This window comes from Microcebus murinus, chromosome 28 (genome assembly GCF_040939455.1).
Source record: "Microcebus murinus isolate Inina chromosome 28, M.murinus_Inina_mat1.0, whole genome shotgun sequence".
In the NCBI taxonomy this organism is placed as follows: domain Eukaryota; kingdom Metazoa; phylum Chordata; class Mammalia; order Primates; family Cheirogaleidae; genus Microcebus; species Microcebus murinus.
This window is the reverse complement of record NC_134131.1, coordinates 16,269,302-16,282,125: the sequence shown is the minus strand read 5'-3', so window position 1 is coordinate 16,282,125 and position 12,824 is coordinate 16,269,302. Positions and strand designations below refer to the sequence as shown.

The following is a 12,824-nucleotide window of genomic DNA, read 5'->3' as shown; positions in this document are numbered from 1 at the left end:
CATGTGTTGCCCGTGCCCCCCTCCCCCCTGTGTTCTTATTCATTTACCTCTGATGTTGTTCCAGCGTATTGTGGGGGTACCAATGTTAAGGTCGGGTACGTTGCCCTCTCCCAGCCTCCCCCCTCGGGTCAGAGCCTCAAGTGCGCCCATCCCCCAGTCGGTGCGCACCCACCCCATTCCTAATGGAGGTGTATGCCCATCCCCTCCCCCCACCCGCCCGACACCCACCCGATGAAGGTGATTCCTCTGTGTCCACTTAGGTGTCCATCGGTTCGTACCCATTTGCTGGTGAGCGCGAGCACGTGGTGCTCGTGTGTCCATTCTTGGGCTACCTGGCTTACTGGAACGGGTTCCAGCTCTGGCCAGGAGAACCACGAGAGGTGCCCTCTCACCGCTGCTCCTCCTAGCTGAATAGCACTCCGTGGTGTCCACGCGCCACATTTCATTTACGCACTCGTGGGTCGATGGGCACTCGGGTCGCTTCCAGGTCTTTGCGATTGTGACTTGTGCCCTGACTCTAACCCTAACCCTTACCCAGCCCGTCTCCTCCTCGGCCCCTGCCTGACTGACTCCTTCCCGCCCGGCCTGTCACCTGTCACCGTCCTCTGCCCCTGCCTGACACGCTCCTCCCCGCCCGGGCCGTCACCGTCCTCGGCCCCTGCCTGACGGGGCTCCTCCGTCGCCTGGGCCTTCCAAGGGCTTGGTGTGGACGCTGGTTCCAGGACGCCCTCCCAGGGACCCGGTAGCAGGGCGGCCGCAGCGTCTCGCGCCACCCAACCGTCCGCCGGCCGCCGGCCGGCGCTAAGTGGCCTGCGGGGGACGTGCCCCCACTGTGGGGCGGGCGCCCAGCCTGGTGTCTTCTCTGAGGCCCCGTGGCTGCTTTTCCCCCCCGCAAGGGGAGAGCCGCGGAGGTGGGGACCGCCTCCTCGTGGGGACGTACACCCAGCTCTCCACGTCGGATTCCGGGGCTCTCTGTCCTGCCAGAAGGCCCAGCTGGCCTGCGGGTCCTTAGAGTGGCAAAAACATCCGAAAACTGAGATTGAGGGTCCGGTGGTTGTCTGCACTTTTGTGCTGGGCACCCCAGGGAGGCCCGGGGGCTGGCTGGACAACGCGGTCTGCTGGGCAGGGGGGGGGGGTTTGGAGGAGCAACTGATGCCCTTTGCACTTTGGGTAGCAAGTGTCTGAGGTGTCTCTGAGCCCTGCGCCATGTCGGGGGGTGGGGTGGGGGGGTGGGAGGTCGGGGGGGGTGGAGGAGCAGGAGGAGGAGGAGGAGGAGGTGGGAAGGGCCGTGGCCTGCAGTCGTGTTCCCGGGGTGGCTTCTTCCACAGGCTGCTTGGCCTGGGCTCCCTGCACCTGGGCCTTTGGAGGACTGGCCCTGTGCTTGCCAACGCTTCCCCTGCAGGGACCCAGAGCTGGGAGGTTGCATCTCTCAGCCCTGGGTCGGGCAGAGCCCCAGCGGGCCATGCCCACAACCTCTCTCAGCACGGGTCCCCCAGAAGGCTCCTTTGGGACCAGGATTCTCTTGCGGGTGACTCTTTAAGGTCTGGCCCCTGGATGGAGGGGCACCAGGAGTAGAGGAGCAGGAAGGGGAAGGGGGTGGCCATGCGAGGGGACACTTTCAGGCCAAGTCCCAGCTTCAGCCTGATCCTCCTGGGAACCCCGGGGTGTACGTCACACCTCCTGGTTGTCCCGCTCTGAGACAAGGGCTCTGAGACAAGGAGCCGGGCTTCGCATTCCCCCAGCAGCCAGTCGTGGGCTGAGGACACCTGGGGCGTTGGGAACTCCCTGGCTTCTCCTTGGCTTAACATCTGGAGCTGCTTGTGAATCGTGCCGCCACACACACCCGAGTGCAGGTGTCTTCTGCACAGACTGCGGGCCTCGCTCTTCTGAATGCCGCTAGCTCGCCACCCACCCACGGGTGAACCTGGTCAGGGTACTTTCTCTCGGGGGCAGACTCTGATCCTGGCGGGCTACCGGTGTTTCTGTTTGCTCGTTTCTTTCTTCCATTTCGGGAAAGGCTTCCTTACTGGGTGTGGAAATCTCCTATGCCTTTCCTCGCCTATTCTGTCAGCTTTAAAATTCTCTTTCAGTTGCCACCCTCACAGATGGATTAGGAAACTCTTTCCGGTGCACTCATTAGTGAAATGACCTCAATGAAGCTGGAATCCAATATCTAATCGCCGATTTTTAGCGAGTCCACACGCCAGGGTGGTCGGGGTCTAATGCAGCCCCGGCCAGGCCCAGGCCCCTTGGACTGGGCCACAGGAGGACCCAGAGGAGGTTCCCGGCCCCCACGGTCGCGTTGCCGGCAGTTCTCCAAGGGCTTGGGCGTTTTCCAGAGGTAGGAGATGGAGGGGACTGATTTCTTCAGCGCCCCACAAACCACGCCACCCCACCCATGGGACACATCCCTAGAGAGAGAGAGAGACGCCCCATACACTCGCTCCCCTCCCCCATGCGCTGTGCCCCAGCCCGGGCCCGGGGGAATAGGCGGCAGCCCACCCACAGGGTGGGGGGCGCAGCTGAAAGGGGTTGTGGGGATGGCGGCCCCTGCCTGGGGTCAAAGGGCGGGCGACCCGCGCGTGCGCAATCGGCGGCGGCGGCGGCGGCGGCGGCGGCGGCGGCGGCGGCGGCCACGAGCTGGGGGTGGGCCAGGCGAGGAGAGGAAGGGGGCTGGAAGGTCTCCACCTTGGCGAGTCCAGCCGTGGAGGCGCATCTTGTGTGAGTGTGAGTGAGTGAGTGTGAGTGTGTGTGTGTGTGTGTGTGTGTGTGTGTATCGAGAGACAGTCCCCCACCCCGGCCCGCCGCTCCCTGCCCGCCCCGCCCCGCCCCGCCCCGCCTGTCACCCCCATCCCTCGGAGCCCGCCGGACCCGGCCGGTGAACTCAACAGGCCCGGCCCGGTGCGGGTCAGCGCCGGCGCGGGGCCTGGGGCGGGGGGAGGAGGCGGCGGGGAAGCGCAGAGAGGCTCGGCTTCTTGAGCGGGGCAGGGGCGCCCTCCGCCGTCTAGGGCCACACCACCCTGAACGCGCCCGATCTCGTCTGGTCTCGGAAGCTAAGCAGGGTCGGGCCTGGTTAGTACTTGGATGGGAGACCGCCTGGGAATACCGGGTGCCGTAGGCTTCTTCTTTTTTTTTTTTTTGTTTTGCCTCTTGTTCTGTCCCCTTTCTGGGAGCGAGTCGGCGGCCCGGGGTGGGGGTCACCCCCACCCTCAGCGCCCGCCGCGGTGCCTGGCGCCCCAGCCTGCACCGTGGGGCCTCCTCTTGTCCCAAGCCGCGACACCGCCGTCACGCGGCAGCATGCGTGGCTTCTGGACTGTCAGGTCTCAGACCAAAGGTCTGCTCTGTGGGAACCGACACGCTGGAGGAAACCTTGAGAGTCTGAGAGGGGAGGGAGTTCCAGAAGAAGGCCAGGATGTCATTTTGAGGGAGTATGTGACCAGAACTCGTCCCGTTGCTTTTGGGGTTCTATGGGCTACACGTAGGAATCTTTGGTGGTGGCACCTGATGTTGGGGGATCCGGAGTCACACCCAGACCTGCTCCACAGGCCTCCTTTTACTTTTCTCTTCGGATTCATTATGTTTAAAAAGTGTCTCTTATCTCTATGATTGCATTTTCTTTTCTCTCTCTTTTCAAGCAGATGATGGGAGTCCAAGTATTAAGGTGACATGTGTTGCCCGTGCCCCCCTCCCCCCTGTGTTCTTATTCATTTACCTCTGATGTTGTTCCAGCGTATTGTGGGGGTACCAATGTTAAGGTCGGGTACGTTGCCCTCTCCCAGCCTCCCCCCTCGGGTCAGAGCCTCAAGTGCGCCCATCCCCCAGTCGGTGCGCACCCACCCCGTTCCTAATGGAGGTGTATGCCCATCCCCTCCCCCCACCCGCCCGACACCCACCCGATGAAGGTGATTCCTCTGTGTCCACTTAGGTGTCCATCGGTTCGTACCCATTTGCTGGTGAGCGCGAGCACGTGGTGCTCGTGTGTCCATTCTTGGGCTACCTGGCTTACTGGAACGGGTTCCAGCTCTGGCCAGGAGAACCACGAGAGGTGCCCTCTCACCGCTGCTCCTCCTAGCTGAATAGCACTCCGTGGTGTCCACGCGCCACATTTCATTTACGCACTCGTGGGTCGATGGGCACTCGGGTCGCTTCCAGGTCTTTGCGATTGTGACTTGTGCCCTTACTCTAACCCTAACCCTTACCCAGCCCGTCTCCTCCTCGGCCCCTGCCTGACTGACTCCTTCCCGCCCGGCCTGTCACCTGTCACCGTCCTCTGCCCCTGCCTGACACGCTCCTCCCCGCCCGGGCCGTCACCGTCCTCGGCCCCTGCCTGACGGGGCTCCTCCGTCGCCTGGGCCTTCCAAGGGCTTGGTGTGGACGCTGGTTCCAGGACGCCCTCCCAGGGACCCGGTAGCAGGGCGGCCGCAGCGTCTCGCGCCACCCAACCGTCCGCCGGCCGGCGGCCGGCGCTAAGTGGCCTGCGGGGGACGTGCCCCCACTGTGGGGCGGGCGCCCAGCCTGGTGTCTTCTCTGAGGCCCCGTGGCTGCTTTTCCCCCCCGCAAGGGGAGAGCCGCGGAGGTGGGGACCGCCTCCTCGTGGGGACGTACACCCAGCTCTCCACGTCGGATTCCGGGGCTCTCTGTCCTGCCAGAAGGCCCAGCTGGCCTGCGAGTCCTTAGAGTGGCAAAAACATCCGAAAACTGAGATTGAGGGTCCGGTGGTTGTCTGCACTTTTGTGCTGGGCACCCCAGGGAGGCCCGGGGGCTGGCTGGACAACGCGGTCTGCTGGGCAGGGGGGGGGGTTTGGAGGAGCAACTGATGCCCTTTGCACTTTGGGTAGCAAGTGTCTGAGGTGTCTCTGAGCCCTGCGCCATGTCGGGGGGTGGGGTGGGGGGGTGGGAGGTCGGGGGGTGTGGAGGAGCAGGAGGAGGAGGAGGAGGAGGTGGGAAGGGCCGTGGCCTGCAGTCGTGTTCCCGGGGTGGCTTCTTCCACAGGCTGCTTGGCCTGGGCTCCCTGCACCTGGGCCTTTGGAGGACTGGCCCTGTGCTTGCCAACGCTTCCCCTGCAGGGACCCAGAGCTGGGAGGTTGCATCTCTCAGCCCTGGGTCGGGCAGAGCCCCAGCGGGCCATGCCCACAACCTCTCTCAGCACGGGTCCCCCAGAAGGCTCCTTTGGGACCAGGATTCTCTTGCGGGTGACTCTTTAAGGTCTGGCCCCTGGATGGAGGGGCACCAGGAGTAGAGGAGCAGGAAGGGGAGGGGGTGGCCATGCGAGGGGACACTTTCAGGCCAAGTCCCAGCTTCAGCCTGATCCTCCTGGGAACCCCGGGGTGTACGTCACACCTCCTGGTTGTCCCGCTCTGAGACAAGGGCTCTGAGACAAGGAGCCGGGCTTCGCATTCCCCCAGCAGCCAGTCGTGGGCTGAGGACACCTGGGGCGTTGGGAACTCCCTGGCTTCTCCTTGGCTTAACATCTGGAGCTGCTTGTGAATCGTGCCGCCACACACACCCGAGTGCAGGTGTCTTCTGCACAGACTGCGGGCCTCGCTCTTCTGAATGCCGCTAGCTCGACACCCACCCACGGGTGAACCTGGTCAGGGTACTTTCTCTCGGGGGCAGACTCTGATCCTGGCGGGCTACCGGTGTTTCTGTTTGCTCGTTTCTTTCTTCCATTTCGGGAAAGGCTTCCTTACTGGGTGTGGAAATCTCCTATGCCTTTCCTCGCCTATTCTGTCAGCTTTAAAATTCTCTTTCAGTTGCCACCCTCACAGATGGATTAGGAAACTCTTTCCGGTGCACTCATTAGTGAAATGACCTCAATGAAGCTGGAATCCAATATCTAATCGCCGATTTTTAGCGAGTCCACACGCCAGGGTGGTCGGGGTCTAATGCAGCCCCGGCCAGGCCCAGGCCCCTTGGACTGGGCCACAGGAGGACCCAGAGGAGGTTCCCGGCCCCCACGGTCGCGTTGCCGGCAGTTCTCCAAGGGCTTGGGCGTTTTCCAGAGGTAGGAGATGGAGGGGACTGATTTCTTCAGCGCCCCACAAACCACGCCACCCCACCCATGGGACACATCCCTAGAGAGAGAGAGAGACGCCCCATACACTCGCTCCCCTCCCCCATGCGCTGTGCCCCAGCCCGGGCCCGGGGGAATAGGCGGCAGCCCACCCACAGGGTGGGGGGCGCAGCTGAAAGGGGTTGTGGGGATGGCGGCCCCTGCCTGGGGTCAAAGGGCGGGCGACCCGCGCGTGCGCAATCGGCGGCGGCGGCGGCGGCGGCGGCGGCGGCGGCGGCGGCCACGAGCTGGGGGTGGGCCAGGCGAGGAGAGGAAGGGGGCTGGAAGGTCTCCACCTTGGCGAGTCCAGCCGTGGAGGCGCATCTTGTGTGAGTGTGAGTGAGTGAGTGTGAGTGTGTGTGTGTGTGTGTGTGTGTGTGTGTATAGAGAGACAGCCCCCCACCCCGGCCCGCCGCTCCCTGCCCGCCCCGCCCCGCCCCGCCTGTCACCCCCGTCCCTCGGAGCCCGCCGGACCCGGCCGGTGAACTCAACAGGCCCGGCCCGGTGCGGGTCAGCGCCGGCGCGGGGCCTGGGGCGGGGGGAGGAGGCGGCGGGGAAGCGCAGAGAGGCTCGGCTTCTTGAGCGGGGCAGGGGCGCCCTCCGCCGTCTAGGGCCACACCACCCTGAACGCGCCCGATCTCGTCTGGTCTCGGAAGCTAAGCAGGGTCGGGCCTGGTTAGTACTTGGATGGGAGACCGCCTGGGAATACCGGGTGCCGTAGGCTTCTTCTTTTTTTTTTTTTTGTTTTGCCTCTTGTTCTGTCCCCTTTCTGGGAGCGAGTCGGCGGCCCGGGGTGGGGGTCACCCCCACCCTCAGCGCCCGCCGCGGTGCCTGGCGCCCCAGCCCGCACCGTGGGGCCTCCTCTTGTCCCAAGCCGCGACACCGCCGTCACGCGGCAGCATGCGTGGCTTCTGGACTGTCAGGTCTCAGACCAAAGGTCTGCTCTGTGGGAACCGACACGCTGGAGGAAACCTTGAGAGTCTGAGAGGGGAGGGAGTTCCAGAAGAAGGCCAGGATGTCATTTTGAGGGAGTATGTGACCAGAACTCGTCCCGTTGCTTTTGGGGTTCTATGGGCTACACGTAGGAATCTTTGGTGGTGGCACCTGATGTTGGGGGATCCGGAGTCACACCCAGACCTGCTCCACAGGCCTCCTTTTACTTTTCTCTTCGGATTCATTATGTTTAAAAAGTGTCTCTTATCTCTATGATTGCATTTTCTTTTCTCTCTCTTTTCAAGCAGATGATGGGAGTCCAAGTATTAAGGTGACATGTGTTGCCCGTGCCCCCCTCCCCCCTGTGTTCTTATTCATTAACCTCTGATGTTGTTCCAGCGTATTGTGGGGGTACCAATGTTAAGGTCGGGTACGTTGCCCTCTCCCAGCCTCCCCCCTCGGGTCAGAGCCTCAAGTGCGCCCATCCCCCAGTCGGTGCGCACCCACCCCGTTCCTAATGGAGGTGTATGCCCATCCCCTCCCCCCACCCGCCCGACACCCACCCGATGAAGGTGATTCCTCTGTGTCCACTTAGGTGTCCATCGGTTCGTACCCATTTGCTGGTGAGCGCGAGCACGTGGTGCTCGTGTGTCCATTCTTGGGCTACCTGGCTTACTGGAACGGGTTCCAGCTCTGGCCAGGAGAACCACGAGAGGTGCCCTCTCACCGCTGCTCCTCCTAGCTGAATAGCACTCCGTGGTGTCCACGCGCCACATTTCATTTACGCACTCGTGGGTCGATGGGCACTCGGGTCGCTTCCAGGTCTTTGCGATTGTGACTTGTGCCCTGACTCTAACCCTAACCCTTACCCAGCCCCGTCTCCTCCTCGGCCCCTGCCTGACTGACTCCTTCCCGCCCGGCCTGTCACCTGTCACCGTCCTCTGCCCCTGCCTGACACGCTCCTCCCCGCCCGGGCCGTCACCGTCCTCGGCCCCTGCCTGACGGGGCTCCTCCGTCGCCTGGGCCTTCCAAGGGCTTGGTGTGGACGCTGGTTCCAGGACGCCCTCCCAGGAACCCGGTAGCAGGGCGGCCGCAGCGTCTCGCGCCACCCAACCATCCGCCGGCCGGCGGCCGTCGCTAAGTGGCCTGCGGGGGACGTGCCCCCACTGTGGGGCGGGCGCCCAGCCTGGTGTCTTCTCTGAGGCCCCGTGGCTGCTTTTCCCCCCCGCAAGGGGAGAGCCACGGAGGTGGGGACCGCCTCCTCGTGGGGACGTACACCCAGCTCTCCACGTCGGATTCCGGGGCTCTCTGTCCTGCCAGAAGGCCCAGCTGGCCTGCGGGTCCTTAGAGTGGCAAAAACATCCGAAAACTGAGATTGAGGGTCCGGTGGTTGTCTGCACTTTTGTGCTGGGCACCCCAGGGAGGCCCGGGGGCTGGCTGGACAACGCGGTCTGCTGGGCGGGGGGGGGGGTTTGGAGGAGCAACTGATGCCCTTTGCACTTTGGGTAGCAAGTGTCTGAGGTGTCTTTGAGCCCTGCGCCATGTCGGGGGGGGGTGGGAGGTCGGGGGGGGGGTGGAGGAGCAGGAGGAGGAGGAGGAGGTGGGAAGGGCCGTGGCCTGCAGTCGTGTTCCCGGGGTGGCTTCTTCCACAGGCTGCTTGGCCTGGGCTCCCTGCACCTGGGCCTTTGGAGGACTGGCCCTGTGCTTGCCAACGCTTCCCCTGCAGGGACCCAGAGCTGGGAGGTTGCATCTCTCAGCCCTGGGTCGGGCAGAGCCCCAGCGGGCCATGCCCACAACCTCTCTCAGCACGGGTCCCCCAGAAGGCTCCTTTGGGACCAGGATTCTCTTGCGGGTGACTCTTTAAGGTCTGGCCCCTGGATGGAGGGGCACCAGGAGTAGAGGAGCAGGAAGGGGAAGGGGGTGGCCGTGCGAGGGGACACTTTCAGGCCAAGTCCCAGCTTCAGCCTGATCCTCCTGGGAACCCCGGGGTGTACGTCACACCTCCTGGTTGTCCCGCTCTGAGACAAGGAGCCGGGCTTCGCATTCCCCCAGCAGCCAGTCGTGGGCTGAGGACACCTGGGGCGTTGGGAACTCCCTGGCTTCTCCTTGGCTTAACATCTGGAGCTGCTTGTGAATCGTGCCGCCACACACACCCGAGTGCAGGTGTCTTCTGCACAGACTGCGGGCCTCGCTCTTCTGAATGCCGCTAGCTCGCCACCCACCCACGGGTGAACCTGGTCAGGGTACTTTCTCTCGGGGGCAGACTCTGATCCTGGCGGGCTACCGGTGTCTCTGTTTGCTCGTTTCTTTCTTCCATTTCGGGAAAGGCTTCCTTACTGGGTGTGGAAATCTCCTATGCCTTTCCTCGCCTATTCTGTCAGCTTTAAAATTCTCTTTCAGTTGCCACCCTCACAGATGGATTAGGAAACTCTTTCCGGTGCACTCATTAGTGAAATGACCTCAATGAAGCTGGAATCCAATATCTAATCGCCGATTTTTAGCGAGTCCACACGCCAGGGTGGTCGGGGTCCAATGCAGCCCCGGCCAGGCCCAGGCCCCTTGGACTGGGCCACAGGAGGACACAGAGGAGGGTCCCGGCCCCCACGGTCGCGTTGCCGGCAGTTCTCCAAGGGCTTGGGCGTTTTCCAGAGGTAGGAGATGGAGGGGACTGATTTCTTCAGCGCCCCACTAACCACGCCACCCCACCCATGGGACACATCCCTAGAGAGAGAGAGAGACGCCCCATACACTCGCTCCCCTCCCCCATGCGCTGTGCCCCAGCCCGGGCCCGGGGGAATAGGCGGCAGCCCACCCACAGGGTGGGGGGCACAGCTGAAAGGGGTTGTCGGGGAGGGCGGCCCCTGCCTGGGGTCAAAGGGCGGGCGACCCGCGCGTGCGCAATCGGCGGCGGCGGCGGCGGCGGCGGCGGCGGCGGCCATGAGCTGGGGGTGGGCCAGGCGAGGAGAGGAAGGGGGCTGGAAGGTCTCCACCTTGGCGAGTCCAGCCGTGGAGGCGCATCTTGTGTGAGTGTGAGTGAGTGAGTGTGAGTGTGTGTGTGTGTGTGTGTGTGTGTGTGTGTATAGAGAGACAGCCCCCCACCCCGGCCCGCCGCTCCCTGCCCGCCCCGCCCCGCCCCGCCTGTCACCCCCGTCCCTCGGAGCCCGCCGGACCCGGCCGGTGAACTCAACAGGCCCGCGCGGTGCGGGTCAGCGCCGGCGCGGGGCCTGGGGCGGGAGGAGGCGGCGGGGAAGCGCAGAGAGGCTCGGCTTCTTGAGCGGGGCAGGGGCGCCCTCCGCCGTCTAGGGCCACACCACCCTGAACGCGCCCGATCTCGTCTGGTCTCGGAAGCTAAGCAGGGTCGGGCCTGGTTAGTACTTGGATGGGAGACCGCCTGGGAATACCGGGTGCCGTAGGCTTCTTTTTTTTTTTTTTTTTTTTTGTTTTGCCTCTTGTTCTGTCCCCTCTCTGGGAGCGAGGCGGCGGCCCGGGGCGGGGGTCACCCCCACCCTCAGCGCCCGCCGCGGTGCCTGGCGCCCCAGCCCGCACCGTGGGGCCTCCTCTTGTCCCAAGCCGCGACACCGCCGTCACGCGGCAGCATGCGTGGCTTCTGGACTGTCAGGTCTCAGACCAAAGGTCTGCTCTGTGGGAACCGACACGCTGGAGGAAACCTTGAGAGTCTGAGAGGGGAGGGAGTTCCAGAAGAAGGCCAGGATGTCATTTTGAGGGAGTATGTGACCAGAACTCGTCCCGTTGCTTTTGGGGTTCTATGGGCTACACGTAGGAATCTTTGGTGGTGGCACCTGATGTTGGGGGATCCGGAGTCACACCCAGACCTGCCCCACAGGCCTCCTTTTACTTTTCTCTTCGGATTCATTATGTTTAAAAAGTGTCTCTTATCTCTATGATTGCATTTTCTTTTCTCTCTCTTTTCAAGCAGATGATGGGAGTCCAAGTATTAAGGTGACATGTGTTGCCCGTGCCCCCCTCCCCCCTGTGTTCTTATTCATTAACCTCTGATGTTGTTCCAGCGTATTGTGGGGGTACCAATGTTAAGGTTGGGTACGTTGCCCTCTCCCAGCCTCCCCCCTCGGGTCAGAGCCTCAAGTGCGCCCATCCCCCAGTCGGTGCGCACCCACCCCATTCCTAATGGAGGTGTATGCCCATCCCTTCCCCCCACCCGCCCGACACCCACCCGATGAAGGTGATTCCTCTGTGTCCACTTGGGTGTCCGTCGGTTCGTACCCATTTGCTGGTGAGCGCCAGCACGTGGTGCTCGTGTGTCCATTCTTGGGCTACCTGGCTTACTGGAACGGGTTCCAGCTCTGGCCAGGAGAACCACGAGAGGTGCCCTCTCACCGCTGCTCCTCCTAGCTGAATAGCACTCCGTGGTGTCCACGCGCCACATTTCATTTACGCACTCGTGGGTCGATGGGCACTCGGGTCGCTTCCAGGTCTTTGCGATTGTGACTTGTGCCCTGACTCTAACCCTAACCCTTACCCAGCCCCGTCTCCTCCTCGGCCCCTGCCTGACTGACTCCTTCCCGCCCGGCCTGTCACCTGTCACCGTCCTCTGCCCCTGCCTGACACGCTCCTCCCCGCCCGGGCCGTCACCGTCCTCGGCCCCTGCCTGACGGGGCTCCTCCGTCGCCTGGGCCTTCCAAGGGCTTGGTGTGGACGCTGGTTCCAGGACGCCCTCCCAGGAACCCGGTAGCAGGGCGGCCGCAGCGTCTCGCGCCACCCAACCGTCCGCCGGCCGGCGGCCGGCGCTAAGTGGCCTGCGGGGGACGTGCCCCCACTGTGGGGCGGGCGCCCAGCCTGGTGTCTTCTCTGAGGCCCCGTGGCTGCTTTTCCCCCCCGCAAGGGGAGAGCCGCAGAGGTGGGGACCGCCTCCTCGTGGGGACGTACACCCAGCTCTCCACGTCGGATTCCGGGGCTCTCTGTCCTGCCAGAAGGCCCAGCTGGCCTGCGGGTCCTTAGAGTGGCAAAAACATCCGAAAACTGAGATTGAGGGTCCGGTGGTTGTCTGCACTTTTGTGCTGGGCACCCCAGGGAGGCCCGGGGGCTGGCTGGACAACGCGGTCTGCTGGGCGGGGGGGGGTTTGGAGGAGCAACTGATGCCCTTTGCACTTTGGGTAGCAAGTGTCTGAGGTGTCTCTGAGCCCTGCGCCATGTCGGGGGGGGGGTGGGAGGTCGGGGGGGTGGAGGAGCAGGAGGAGGAGGAGGAGGAGGAGGAGGTGGGAAGGGCCGTGGCCTGCAGTCGTGTTCCCGGGGTGGCTTCTTCCACAGGCTGCTTGGCCTGGGCTCCCTGCACCTGGGCCTTTGGAGGACTGGCCCTGTGCTTGCCAACGCTTCCCCTGCAGGGACCCAGAGCTGGGAGGTTGCATCTCTCAGCCCTGGGTCGGGCAGAGCCCCAGCGGGCCATGCCCACAACCTCTCTCAGCACGGGTCCCCCAGAAGGCTCCTTTGGGACCAGGATTCTCTTGCGGGTGACTCTTTAAGGTCTGGCCCCTGGATGGAGGGGCACCAGGAGTAGAGGAGCAGGAAGGGGAAGGGGGTGGCCGTGCGAGGGGACACTTTCAGGCCAAGTCCCAGCTTCAGCCTGATCCTCCTGGGAACCCCGGGGTGTACGTCACACCTCCTGGTTGTCCCGCTCTGAGACAAGGAGCCGGGCTTCGCATTCCCCCAGCAGCCAGTCGTGGGCTGAGGACACCTGGGGCGTTGGGAACTCCCTGGCTTCTCCTTGGCTTAACATCTGGAGCTGCTTGTGAATCGTGCCGCCACACACACCCGAGTGCAGGTGTCTTCTGCACAGACTGCGGGCCTCGCTCTTCTGAATGCC

General features: G+C 63.8%; 3 non-coding genes across 3 annotated transcripts; all 3 read left to right on the top strand.

The window, feature by feature from the left end:
* The first annotated feature begins 3,002 nt into the window (after positions 1–3,002).
* Positions 3,003–3,121, top strand: LOC142865105 (5S ribosomal RNA). The gene has a single exon (XR_012915407.1). It is a non-coding gene; the product is annotated as a 5S ribosomal RNA (ribosomal RNA).
* A 3,536-nt stretch (positions 3,122–6,657) lies between these two features.
* LOC142865104 (5S ribosomal RNA) lies at positions 6,658–6,776 on the top strand. The gene has a single exon (XR_012915406.1). It is a non-coding gene; the product is annotated as a 5S ribosomal RNA (ribosomal RNA).
* A 3,506-nt stretch (positions 6,777–10,282) lies between these two features.
* On the top strand, positions 10,283–10,401 carry LOC142865103 (5S ribosomal RNA). The gene has a single exon (XR_012915405.1). It is a non-coding gene; the product is annotated as a 5S ribosomal RNA (ribosomal RNA).
* The last annotated feature ends 2,423 nt before the right edge of the window (positions 10,402–12,824 follow it).